Genomic DNA, 13,372 nt, shown 5'->3' on the forward strand with positions numbered 1-13,372 from the left:
TTGCAAGCACTCTCCTCATTATTCCATGCCAACCTGAGGATACGAATGAGGCCATTTGTAAAATTATTGTCACTGAGGGCAAATTGTGCCTGATGAACTTGGTGGCCTTCCACAATGGGGTTAATGTGTTGGGGGTAAGGGAAGAGTGACTGATGTCATTTACCTGGACTTGGACAAAGCACCTGATACTGACTCGAACAGTGTCCTTGGCTCTATGCTGGAGAGACATGGATGCGATGGGTGGGTATGGAATGAGCTGGGTGGTCGCATTCCATCGGCTCGCTGTCCAAGGGGAGACCGGTGACGAGGGGTGTCTCTGGGTGGTCGCAAGGCCTGGGGCGAGCTCCGGCTGTGCCCCGAGGGCTGCGGACGCTTCGTGTAGCCCCGGCTGTGGCCCAAGGGCTGCGGCCCCTGGGCAGGCGGGCAGTGCCGGCGGTACCGGGGCGCTCCGGGCCGGTCCGTGCCGCGCTCCCCGCGCAGCTGCGGCGGGGCGGGCGGGGCTGCCGCAGCCCCGGCCCGGCAGCGCATCCTCGGCCGCGGGGCGGCGGCGGGGCGGGCGCCCGCCCTCAGCGCCGGCGCGCAGGAGGCGGCGGGGCCGGTGCGGGCGCTGGAGCCGCCGCGGCGGCGGGAAGATGGATGCGCCGCGCTCGTCCCTCGCCGCTCGGCATCCTCCCCTGGCCGCGGCACGGTGAGCGGCGGCGGTCGAGGAGGGTCGCCCGGTGCCCGCGGCGGCGGAACAATGACCGGGCGGCTGCGGGGGGCCGGGGCGGCGGCGCGGCGGGGGAGAGGCAGCGATGGAGGTGATGGAGAGGAGGGGAGGGGAGCGGAGCGGGAGCCGGCGCTGGTGATGGAGAGGCGATGGCGGGAGAGGCGTGGCAGGCGCAGCCCGCAGCCGCCCGCCGGCCCCGCACCATTGTGCGCCCGCCGGTCATTGTCCGCACGGTGCGGGCGCGGCGCGCTGGGCGCGGCGGCTGCTGCGGCGAAGGGAAGGGATGCTCCGGGGCCGGGGGCGATCGGCGGAGCCCGGGATGCTCCGGGGCCGATCGGGCTGGGCCTCGGCGGGGCAGCCCGAAGCAGAGCGGGGCCGGCGCGGCCCTGCGGGCGCTCCCCGCGCTCGTTCGCACTCGCGGAGCATCCGTGGCCGCCCCGCCGCTCGCACGGCCGCGCACAGGGCTCGCTGCCCAGCGGGATGCTCGGAATGGCACCTGTGCGTGTCCTGCGCTGTCAGGGCTGCCGCGCGTGTGTGAAGACATTCTGTTCTCCCTTGCAAACACGGACCCCGCAGGTCGCATCTCTTTGTACGTGCAATGCCTTTTTCACAGCTGTTGATGGATGAAACCTGCCTCTCGGGCTGGTGTGCAATTTATGCTGAAATTGCCGGATTGCCATCCCTCAGTTTCATTATGGCTACTCAAGTCAGATCTAAATCCTGCATTTTTGCTACATTATTGCACTGAATACTCATTTGTTGACCGTTTCTTGTTTTTGCTGGGAATGCAAATATATAAAAGGTGCTGATCATACCTTATAGGTTGGGAACACAGAGAATTACATATTTTAGAAGTTTAATTTCAACTCTTGTAAGGAAAAAACCGAACTAGGTGTATTATTTAAGACATTTGCATCCTGATGCTGTCCAGTGCATCACTGTAAGGTGACACGTTGGACTCCCATTCTCAGTGTCTCTGATTTGCTGGGTCAGATCCTGCAGTAGTGCAGATATCATGCCTGGTCGAGCCATCTGGGTAGCCCATCAGGAGAATGTTTTGTCCCTTTTCAGACAATAATGTGGGGTTTATTGCATCTGCTCTGACTCAGGTTTTGTTTCTATTGATCTGGCCTGCTGGTCTGCACAGGAATTTCAAACCCAGGCCTGCTGTGCTGTAAATGCTGCCTCTGCTGGCACCTGATCCGGTTCAAATGGGTGCTTCAGTGAGGTAAATACCCAGTGATTCTGACATTCTCCAGGAATGGCTACACTTTTGGTGAAATCTGGGAGTGGTGAGATGGTCATTGTTGAAGAGGGCTCAGGACACAAGTGCTCTATCAGTAGTTCTGTGTCGATCAAAAGACACCATGGGTGCCTTGATACAAGGACATCAAACTGTTAGAGGGTGTCCAGAGCAGGGCAACCAAGATGGTGAAAGGCCTCGAAGATGAAGCTTAGGAGGAGCAGCTGAGGTCACCTGCTTTGTTCAGCTTGGAGAAGAGAAGGGTGAGGGGTGACCCCATTGCAGCTTCCTCAGGGGGGTCAGCAGAGGGGGAGCTGTGGGTCTCCTCTCTCCGGTGACCAGCCATAGGACACAAGGAAATGGAATAAAGCTGCATCAGGGGAGGAAAAGCTGATTCACCGAGGGTGGTTGGGCACTGGAACAAACTCCCCAGGGAAGTGGTCAGGGCACTAAACCTGTCAGAGTTCAAGGAGTGTCTGGTTGATGCTCTTAGGCATGTGGTTTAGTGTCAAGTGGTCCTGTGAGGAGCAGGGAGTTGGACTCAGTGATCCTCATGGGAGCCTTCCAACTTGAGATATTCTGTGATTCTAATCAAATTATGGGACTGCAGCCAGTTCTACCTTTGCTTTCACAGGCAGCAAAATCCCAAGGAGAAGCCTCAGTTGATGGATTGCCTCTTTGACTTTGTCCCTTTCCCAGAACTGTGACAGTGGGGTGGACTGCTGGGATTCCCTGGTTGTCAGCAGAACTCCCAGCAGAAAGGAGTAGGCTGCCAGTGATATGTGCTGCAACCTTTCTGATTTTGTGCTCTCAAACTGTTCTGGTAGTGCCTAAGGTAGAGAAACATGGCCCTTGCCTTGGAGATTAATTCGAGCCAAGTGTTTCCAGTGTCCTCCCCAAGCCTCGCTTCAGGCTCTGTGATTTTGCCAGTGCATTGCCTCAGCCTCCCTTCCCAGAACCTTCTTCCTGTCATCTTTCAGTGCCTTCTGGTAATCCCTCTGCTTTCAGGGGCCATTCCCAGCTAAATAATCTTCTGAATAACAACTTCTGTGTCCTGCTTATTATGAACTGAAAATAAGGTACAGCTAAAACATGGTTTGGCTGCTCTTATTTGTAAATGTTTGCTGGGTTCTGGTAGACCTTTTATTATCGAGAGTTTAATGTATCTGGAAAGATGCTGGAGAATTTCTCTTCCATTACAAAGGATAAGTCACCTCAGGGTATTCAAGTCAGGGAAACGCTGTGAAATGTAACTGGCAGAACAATGCCCAGAATAATTTTCAATGTTGATTCCTATTCATTTGATAGTTGATATTGCAGTTTAGAAAGTTATAAAAATAATCTTCCATCTGTAACAAAGATGTGGTGGTGGATTCTACTGTCACAAGGCTGATATAGCTCAGGTGTAGCTTGAAAAGTTGAAATCCAAATAGTTTGTTAATTATAACTTCTGTTTTTTCCCCCTCTCCTTTTTAACCAAACTATGTGAGCCTGAAGATGCTTTCACTACTGTGTCATGTGTTTTTAATTGTGGCCAATATTTGTGCTTTCTATTGGCTTTGTGAAGTCACAAGGCAGCAAAATAGTCCTTACCAGCTATCCAAATTTTGAATCACTTTCCAGTGATTTCGTATCTTCTGAGTTCTGTCAGATTTCTCTTTAATCTTTGTGACAGTGCAATGTTTGCACTACAAGACTGCAAAACAAATATTTTTGTTTTAAAAACTCAGTTATTTTGTTTTGTATTTATGTTTATATTTTCTTTACTTGAATTTGCAATTACATGTTTGCATTATGTGTTTCTAAATCAATAGCTTACTTAAATTCCAGGCAGATAACTTCAAAGTTCCTCTATAATTCTATATCCCTTGAAGATCTGGTCTTTACCAGATTATAACAAATTTATCTTCTCATCTTCAGAGATGGATTCTCTGCTGCCTTCTCTTTATGGGTCTGTGCAAAGCATCTGTGCAGTTCTCTGCTGTCAGCTCTCAATTATCCAGAACCCATGAGGGTAGAAAAATGTAATTTTGGTAGTACTTCTAGTTTTTGTGTCTTTAAGGTCTATTTGAATTTCTCCTTTAAAATATGAGGACTAGAAGTCTTTGCTCCAGGAGGTGGGGCTCTAAATAGAAAATTCGACAGCATGCTGGGAAGAACCATGAGAAAGCTCTGTGGTGCGGCCACACTGAACACTGTCAGGTCAAATGAGTGTAAATACAGCTCCTTGGAAGTGACAGAAGAACAGTGTGGATCACAGTCTGCAGTTTGGATTCCAAAGCATCCAATGAACTTTAAAGGAGAAATGATACACGCAAGCGTTTTCAGGAACGTGGGCTTTCAGTCCTCCTCACTGGAACCAATGGTGCTGTTTGCTTTGCTGGCCACGCATTTGGATCACCGGTGGGCTGCTGAGGAACTGTCACACATCCTGGAAACTTTAGGATCTGTGCTTTCCCTGGGAGATGACATTGGGACATCGCAGTTCCCTGTGCTGAACAGTCTGCACCGTGAGCTGTCAGAAGGGGAGCTGTCAGGAGTGAACTGATGTCTGTGACCGTCCACACGGCAGCGTTGCACGAGAAGGAGGCACAGAAATGCAGCACACGTTTTAGTACAGAGCTGCACTGTTAGTTAACAGCTTAACAAGTACCAACAAATGAGGAATACAAATGAAGACTGGATAGACTGCAATTCCTCTTCTAACTTTGGATGAAATGTGCTCAGATGGATAACAAAGCAAACTGCCGTACCTGAGAAAATTGTTAGGATAGAAGAGTTGGTATGGTGTGCCAGATCTTCTTTTATGTTGAAAATGATAATGCAAAGTAGAACAGCATCTCAGATTACTTAATAAAAAAAAATAAAATGAATGATTTGAATTAATGATTTGAGAACAGCTGATGCTCAAATGCATGTTGTCTCCCACTTTCAGTTTATTCATTCCTTCCATCTCCTGCCAGGAGGTAATAGCTTCACACCTGTACTCCATTTCTCAAGCCATTTGTTGACATTTGTTGGTATTTTTTATTGTAATATTCTTTTAAGTGTTTAGGGGAAAGACTTGTTAAACCTTACATTGCATGGACTGTAAACAAAGGTCTCAGTAACATGGAAACTAAAACTGAAAAAAAGAAAAAAACAGCTGTTGAAAATTGCTTTCAGGTCCCAGGTGATTTAAGGCAATCAGTAATGAGCGAGCAAATAAAGTCGGGAGAAATGGTGGAGTCAGGGCTTCTGGATTTGTTTTTTTTTCTGCATGTGCACTGCTTTGCTGAAATTCACTAAATTGTTTTTTTAATGGTTGCAAAAATGCTTTTCATTATTTATTTCTATAGTTTAAGCAAAATCCTTAGAACTCTTAATGTTACAAGTGATAGAAATTAATTAGAACCAATACTGTACTGTTTTGTATGCAATTTTAAAAATACTTAAAATTATATTAATACATAATATACACTTTGGTTTTCATGAACGTGAATGTGATTTTTGTTTTGAACTTCTGTGATTTGTAGGTAAGTCCTTGAGGGTTTTTTCACTGTATTTATTTGTACTTAATGTTTAAGGTTCTGCAAGCTGCTCTATTCCATTTCTGTGCATTGGTGAAGAACGAAATGAGATGCAGTCATTTTTGGAGAGTCTGCTTTAATTTAATATAGTCCTTAAAAATATCACCTTCTCATGTTCCCTCTCTGATGGAAATTGTGATCAGTTACAATCTTTGGCGAACAAAGAATATGTGGGGACTGTTGCACTGGAAGAAGATCGGGTTATTTACAGCTGAGAGAATAATTGTGCTGGTTACTGTTTGGTAGCTTATAACTAAGGAAAGGCTGCACTAATTAATTTGGAAATGCTTTAAAGAACGAAGCTGTGAGTTTAGAGCGTGCCCAGCGCGTGTTTCAGGGGCACAGCTGATGGGTGACACACGTCCCTGCCTTCCCAGCACAGCCGTAGGTGACACACATCCCTGCCTTCCCGGGGTGGGATCCCTGCCCAGCAGGGCTCTGTGCTCGCAGATCCCTCCTTCATTGTGTTTTTGTGGGTCACAGCCTGACCTACATGTTGCTGTTTGCTTGGAATGTGCAGGGGGTGTCGGTGAGCGGGAGCCTGCGTTAGGTGAGCTTAATGGAGATGTGAGCATTGTCCTTGGAAATTGATTTGAAATTGCATCCAATAGCTTAATGAATATTCAAATCTCTCAGAAATTACCAGAAAATGATTTCCTGGTTTCAGCGTTCGTGGAAATCTGTGATCAAAACAGTATCCTGAATGTCTCAGAAACAAAACCTCTTGATTTTTTTTTTGGTGTGTGCTTTATCACATCACGTATGAACCAGCATCTCAGCTGGATCTAGTCAGTGTTGTTTCATGCTTATACCTTTTCCAGCTGAGAATCCAACTCATCACCTGCTTACATGGGAGGAGAATACTGCCCTGATCATCGTCATAGAAATGGAAGCTGGTCCTTCCGTTTTTAAAGCAGCACAGTTCAGCTAAAAATCACCCTGCAAGTTTCAGGGGTAGTTTTTAAACATTAAACTGTAAGGATAAATTCTACATTTAACGTGAGTTTCACTTTATCCTAATTGTTTATTTGTCAGGTTCTGTTCTCCCCATTATGGGCAGAACTACTTGAGTCAGCACGTGTGGTGTTACATGGCACATTTTCATTTTTGTTTTATTGAGAAGGCAAGGCATGACAGGCACTTGTTCCTCAGCTGAGCAGTGCCACTGGTGGGGAAAAAAGGTTTCTACTGTTGTCTGATGAAAGTCCTGTTTCAGACCATTCTTGAAGGGTTCTCAGGCTCCAGGGATGACAAAGGAACCCATTTTTCAGCATATGATAGAAGGGTGAGATTCACAACAATTCACAAATGAGAAATGTAACTCAGGTTACAGTGTGTTCATAAGCGAATAACCTTGAGTGTTTCTTGTCAATGTTGCTTGTAATGTTTTTATTTTTAGAGGTGTTTTGACTAATGTAAAATATATGTTTACATTTCTGCTGAAAAGCTGATGTGAAGAAAGAAACTCTTGGATTAGGTTTTTTTCTGAATTTCCCTGGTAATGGGAACATTCATGTTCTTTTCCCAGAATATGGAAGGAAAAGGCAAGAGGGATACAGGACGTGGGAAATTAGAGCAGTGTGTACCTGAGGTTCTGTAAGGCATTAAGAGCAGTAGGGTGGGACAAGAAGATACATTTTTTGAAGCTAACCTGATAAGAAACTGCAAGAAGGTAGTAATCTGGTTGGAAGTAAGGTGTCCAAAAAAGAAAAGAATTCATGTTAGAGATCTACATTGTTAAAAGTGAACGTCGGAGGCCAGAATGCAGATTTTTTTTTTCTTCTGCTTTGTTCTGAAACCAATATCTGTGATTATTGTCTGTATCAAGAGCTGAGCTAAAAATGGTGAAAACTTCCAAAGTTAACCCTATTACTTTAAATAGAGAAATTACTTAAATATCTGACAATCTTTAGTGGTGAATGTAAAATGTCTTCCTCTAGTATCTGTAAGACAAGAGAAAATCTTGGTTATGGCCTTAGAAAGAAAAGGAAGGGTTTTCAGGAGAAGGATACGGGGTATGAATTTTCCCTCACTGTTGTTGTCTTGTTTATGTGCATTTCAATTAAATAAAAGATGGGGTTTGAAATGAAAATCAAATAAAGGAGGAGTTGATAGTATAAGCTTTGTGAAGTGCAGAGTTTCTCTTCCAGGCAGTGTATGTTGTCTCCTGAGTGAGTGTGACCTTACTTGCACAAAATACATTTACAAAAACCATCTTTTTAGTGAACTGAGAATGGGCCTTGAATAATGCCCACAGTACAAACCCACTGAAATGTTTCCTTGCAGTGAGCTGGGCAGGTTGGCAGAGCTCATCCTTGTCCTGACAGTCCTGCTGATCTTAAATAGAATCTCCAGTCAGTGTCCATGTGCATCTCACTGCTGGAAAGAACCAGTTCTGGAAAATGGCCGTTTCCTTTCGGGATAGGGCAGGATTTTGTTTCTCACTGGTCGTGTTGATCTTGGTGTGCATTGTGTTATGGCAGCTCCTGGGGAAATAATTATATGGAGAAGAGACAGATGGTATTTTAGCCACAGAATACTGGAATATTGGTTTAACAAATCTGCTTAGCTTTGCTGCAGATAACAATAATGCTTCTGTCCCCTTTTGACTGTTTCCATGGAGTCGCCAGCAACTTGGATAGGGTGTTTTTGGTTCGTGTTTTAGAGCAAGGGCCAATGGTAATTTTAGCACGAGCAGCCTCGCAGCGCCAGATTCATCGTGTATTCTGTGTGCAGAGCCCCAAATCCAAGGGATATTGTGAGTTCAGCTCAGAATGCATTTTAATATTCCTGAAAATAACTATAGTATTGATTAAAAATCCAACTACAGTACAGTGATTTTTGTGCAGTCAAAAGCAGAGAGTGGTTGGGATTTGTTCTGAAGAGCAGTTCATCACCTTTTGTTGGAATAAAATACGCATAGACCACTACTATGTGAAATTTGTAATTTCCTGACTATAAATAGAAAAGCAGAACAGAAATGTGTAAATGGTGGAAATATTTTCAACCAGTCTGAGTTTTTGAGATGATCTTGGGATGCTGAATATTGATGTAATAGTAAAATAATATAAATCGTGCTATTAATCACAGCTTTCATTATGTTTTGTTATGTGGCATAACATGCACAGGGTGGAATGCAATAATTAGGGACTTAAATTTTATTCTGAAAGTATGCAAAGCATATGTGAAACCTGGTAAACAAAATGAAAGATTTCATTTAGGATTCATTCAGATCCCACTAGCCAAAGGAGAGGTTTTGGAGACATAGGGGATTGTGTATGGCCAGTGTTCCCCTTGTAGTTAACAGAGTTGGTGCAGTGATGGGAATTGGCTTATGTGGAGCTATTAGTTCCTTACAATATTGCTTAAGACCAGATCAGCAAACAAGCATGAATCCATTCTAGCTACTGGGATGAAGTTTCGAGCAGGTAAGCACTGGAACTGCTCCTTTAGTTCCAAGGGAGTTCCACTGTTTTGTGGGAGTAGAAAATGCCTCTCTTAAAATTGTTGCAGATTGTTGGCAGGAATTGTGAACCACAAAAAGGAATGGCTGAAGATGAAAAAGCTTCACATGGTATTTGCATCACGCTTGCCATGTTCTGCAGTTCTGGTTCTAGTGTCAGGACTGAGATCTAGAGCCAGGCTGCTTGGATCAACAGTCTTGATTTGGAAAACCCCCTGATGTTAGGGTTACCTAACCTGAATCACAGCACCCTTTTGTGATGGGGAGTTGGGTCAGTGGAGTTCCAAATTAGCATGTTAATCGTTACCTTGGTGAGAGCTGAAATGCTGGCTCTGGGCCCGGAAGAAAACAAGTTCAGATCAGAGTTTTTGCTTGCTCACACAGCTAAATCCACTTCACAGTGGAGTGAATGTCACTTGAGCAGAGCCAAGTGTCTGAGAGCAAGGTGTCAGGAGGGACATGTGTATGAGTTGTGGTTTCTACCTGCTCTTACCCTGAGAAAGCAGGAAATTGTAATGTAACTGAAATTGAAGTCTGACCCTTGGAGTGAGCTCAGAGAGAGCGAGATCTTTGCTATGGGCAAGAAAAATAAAAGCCCCTTTCTTTTAATTGCAATTTCATTTATAAGCAACTTGGTCAATGGTGGTAAAATTATTTGCCCATGTGACAAGTTCTTCTTCAGTAGAACACAGATGATCACACAAATGAGACAATTCAAGAATTTCTGATAGTCCCTCCCTAATACTTTAGGTGCTGGAGATTTTGGATCTGGTGGTCAGTTGATCCTTGAAATGGACATAGAGATGAGCTACTGATTGTACCAAAATCCTTATTGAAATGTGTTTTTCCTGGTATTAAGGATTTCTGAGAAAGGGGACTAGCAAATCCTGGGAATAAGTAAGCAAACCTGGCATGTGCCCTGTTTCTCATTGTTGGTAGAACAGGTTATATTAACAGTTTGCTGAGCTGTTAACTTTTCAATACTGTTGAGAAGTGATTGTCCTTTGGGCTGAACTGCAGAGTTTGCTCATTTTTATGTTGTCTGAAACTGCCCCTCTGCTCTGGAAGTCCTGAGTGCACTGATGCTTTTTGCTTTGTGATAAACGTCACAGAATCAAGTGTAGTAGTATGAACAGTGAGCAGATTCTCTGTGAGCCTCTGAGACTCTGCTGCTACCAGGGGAACTTTAGCTCTTACAGAAGGCTGGTGAGGTTCAGAACCCCAGCTGAGGTTCAGTCAGGTCACAAAATCCAAACCTGGCAAGGGACTGGCCAGACAATAACTCAGAGAGGCAGAGTGCTTTCCAGAGTTGGTGTGTGGTGATGCTGTGGTTATAAAGCTATGTTTGGTGATACTGCCCATCACAGTCCTGTCCAACAAGGGTTTGCAACTTCTTCAGGCTGCTTTGCTTTATCTCAAGGGCTACGCTTAGCGAGGGCAGCATTTGTTTCACTTCCTTTGCTTTGAATCCAAAGGTACTCCATAAATCTCTTAGCTCAGATATGTTTTTTCTGTCTGGAAAAAGGACTTTCTATTTTGAGAGGAGACTAGCGGGTCTGTTCTTGATTTTCACATTAACCCATGTTGTGTTAGACTCCTGTGCCTGGGTCTGATAAATCACCACTTTGAACTGTGGTGCAATTCTATTCATCATGCAACACCTGTCAGTGAATATTTTCTGTGTTTCTCTCCAGCTTGCCCTGCTGTGAGTTTTGTCTGCTGTGTTCCAAATTATTTTCATTTGAATCCCAGTCTAGTATGCCACACACATCTATGATTACAATATGTGCCCTTTAGCATTCAAGTCTGTGGTAAAGAGAGTTGGAGTGACCCTGAAAAGAGCAGCATCCCCTGGAGAGGTTACTTGGCAGAGATGAAAGTTGGGTACTTGCGCCCATCTTCAACACACATCTAGAGCAGATAGCACCCATGCAGCAAAGGGGACTGTTCAGTTATGTTTTACTTTAAACCTGGCTTCATATTTAAACTTTAATTGGGCTAAATGGTGCTTCTCTGGATCTCTCTTGGGAGAGGAAATTAAGATCTGGTGTTCTGAATAGTCTGGATGCTGCTTAACACTGCTGAAGTGTTCTTAGTCAGACCAGAGCTATGAATTCTCAGCCCCTCACTGCAGCAGTCTGGTACATGTGTGGCATTGTTCAAAGAGCAAGAAAAAACATGAGCACTTTAATTTATTCATTCATCAAGATGAAAGGCAGTATGGCTGATTAAGATTCTAAGAGTTAATAGAATTCTGTTTTCTTCTTTTCTCCAAGTCCCCAGGCTCAGCTGTAAGTACATTTTATGGATTCACTTACCATGGGAGGCATGTTGGTCTCCTGCTTCTGCTCCTGTTGCAATCCATGGCAAAGTTCCCTTTTACTTTACCACTGTACAGATGTACTGGTAAAGCAGTTTTCAACTGCAGACACTTTTTCATATTTCAAGAAAGATTTTTTTAATTGCATTTTGCTAGACAAGTGGATAACTGTTCGATTGGAACTTCTTGTTGCGGGGATGGAACCAGTTTTTCATTGGTTAGCTGTAAAATTATTTCACACAAGTGTTTCAGATGCCTCTTGCATTCGGTGGTCCTCACATTAGGCAGCTGTTGCATAATTAGCAGAGTCATTCTACTTGCTATAAATGTACAGCTATATGCATATTTTTCTGTAATGAGGCCTGCTGGGAGATGCATTAATAACAGAGTAAGGGACCGTGGTGACTGTGGTACAGATTCATGCTGTGCAGTCAGAATGGACACAGCACCTGGCGTTAGAAAAGGGACAGGTTTCTCTGTGTTTTGGAAAGTACTTTGTTCACAATAATTGAATTGGGTTTTTGAACGAGTTACAAGATTGTTGGGGCAGAGACTACATCTAAAATTTTTCCTCTGTCTTACCCCTGTGGTATGCAGTAACTCACTGAGGAAGCCTTAATTCTGAGGATTTGTTATTGTGTGAGGTTTCTCCTCTGGCTTTGAACTGAACTATTGCTGCTGCAACAGGACCTTTTGCTCTGAATGCAGGTTTGAATTTCATAGGTTATCTCAGCCTCCATACTGACTCCATCACCCTACAGAACAGGAGATTTGTTACTGTGCTTTGCCTGCTTTGCCTTGTGGTACTGGTGGCAAATCCCATATGATTTTCTGGCTAAACAAGGTTTGTGGATGTTCTTGGTTGTACAAACAGCACTCCACAGCTGGAGCGTGCCAGGGAAAGTGGTCCACAGCTTGCAAGTGATCTTCCTCTAGCAGCCTTAGTATTAAGCTGCTCTCATAATGTCCTGGTGCTGTCACTGTAGCACTCTAGAGAAGAGCAGGGATGAGTAAAGTACCATAGGAAATACTTTCAAATGATGGTCAGACTTACTGGAACAGTCTCAGAATTCCCTCTTGGGTTAAAACACAGGGAAATTAAATTATTTTCTTGCTCTTCCTTCTACTGATGCATGCAAGTTTTTGTTGAGTGAAACAGACGTAAATATTTAGAGGTCTCTTTACTTCTGTTTGAACACAAGAGATTATTATGATTCTGTTCATGTTTTGTACTTAAAGCAAATAGAAAATGAAAGTTAATGTGCAGCCTGAGAATAATGCAGGAAAGCTTACCTGGAATCTGTCATTGGAGCTCTGATTGTGGTTCCTGCAAAGTTTCACCACTGGCACTGCACTATGCACTAACCCCTTCTTTGCAGTCTTCATTTTTCAGCACTTTACCCACCTCCAAACTGACAAACCAGATCTCCAAACACTCTCTTATCTCACAGCCACAAATGGGAATAATAATGCTATCAAATGAAAATGAATACAGGGATAACGATGATGTTTGTCTTCTGTCCAGAATTTTATTTTATGCTGTTAATAAACAGATATTAAAACCACAATGGTTAGATTATGGTTTGATATTGGCATTTCTTGCCTCATTTGTAAACTAGGATCTTAATCCTCCAAAAGGCATAGGCACTCATTTCTCACCCTGTGGCAGGTTGTAAGGTGTTACTCTAATGAGATAAAAGGTTTTTTCAAGATTTTATTTTTTTAAAGGAAAACATTGCAGCTGCATTTTTACAAGGCCTAAAAGAGTTATAGGCCAAAAATCCACTGAAATATGTGGGCACAAAATATGCTGGAGGGAGCATTCTTAGTCTAATTTTGGATCCATTTCTCCTGGGTGTTTGAAGGCCAGATGATGGAAGTTACTGGGATGAGCTGTTTTCCCTGCCCTTGCAAAAGGCTGTTCTGAGCATTTGTTTGGTTTTAGTTTTGCCTTTGCTAGATGCCTGCACTGTGATCTTTACTACTTTGAATGAATGTAGGTTTCATTGTTCCTCAGGAGGCACAATGTGTGCTTTTGTTCTTTCATAGTCAAGGTTATTCCTGTGTT

At 44.1% G+C, this 13,372-nt stretch overlaps 1 protein-coding gene across 1 annotated transcript in view; it reads left to right on the forward strand.

Moving 5' to 3' along the window:
* Nucleotides 1-551: 551 nt before the first annotated feature.
* JAKMIP2 (janus kinase and microtubule interacting protein 2) overlaps nt 552-13,372 on the forward strand; it is a 46,793-nt gene continuing 33,972 nt past the window's right edge. The window contains exon 1 of the mRNA XM_050311891.1: nt 552-688. The gene's annotated coding sequence lies outside the window, so the exon portion shown is untranslated. The remainder of the gene's footprint in view (nt 689-13,372) is intronic.

Source organism: Myiozetetes cayanensis, unplaced genomic scaffold (genome assembly GCF_022539395.1).
Source record: "Myiozetetes cayanensis isolate MyiCay16 unplaced genomic scaffold, myiCay2020 scf17, whole genome shotgun sequence".
NCBI lineage: Eukaryota > Metazoa > Chordata > Aves > Passeriformes > Tyrannidae > Myiozetetes > Myiozetetes cayanensis.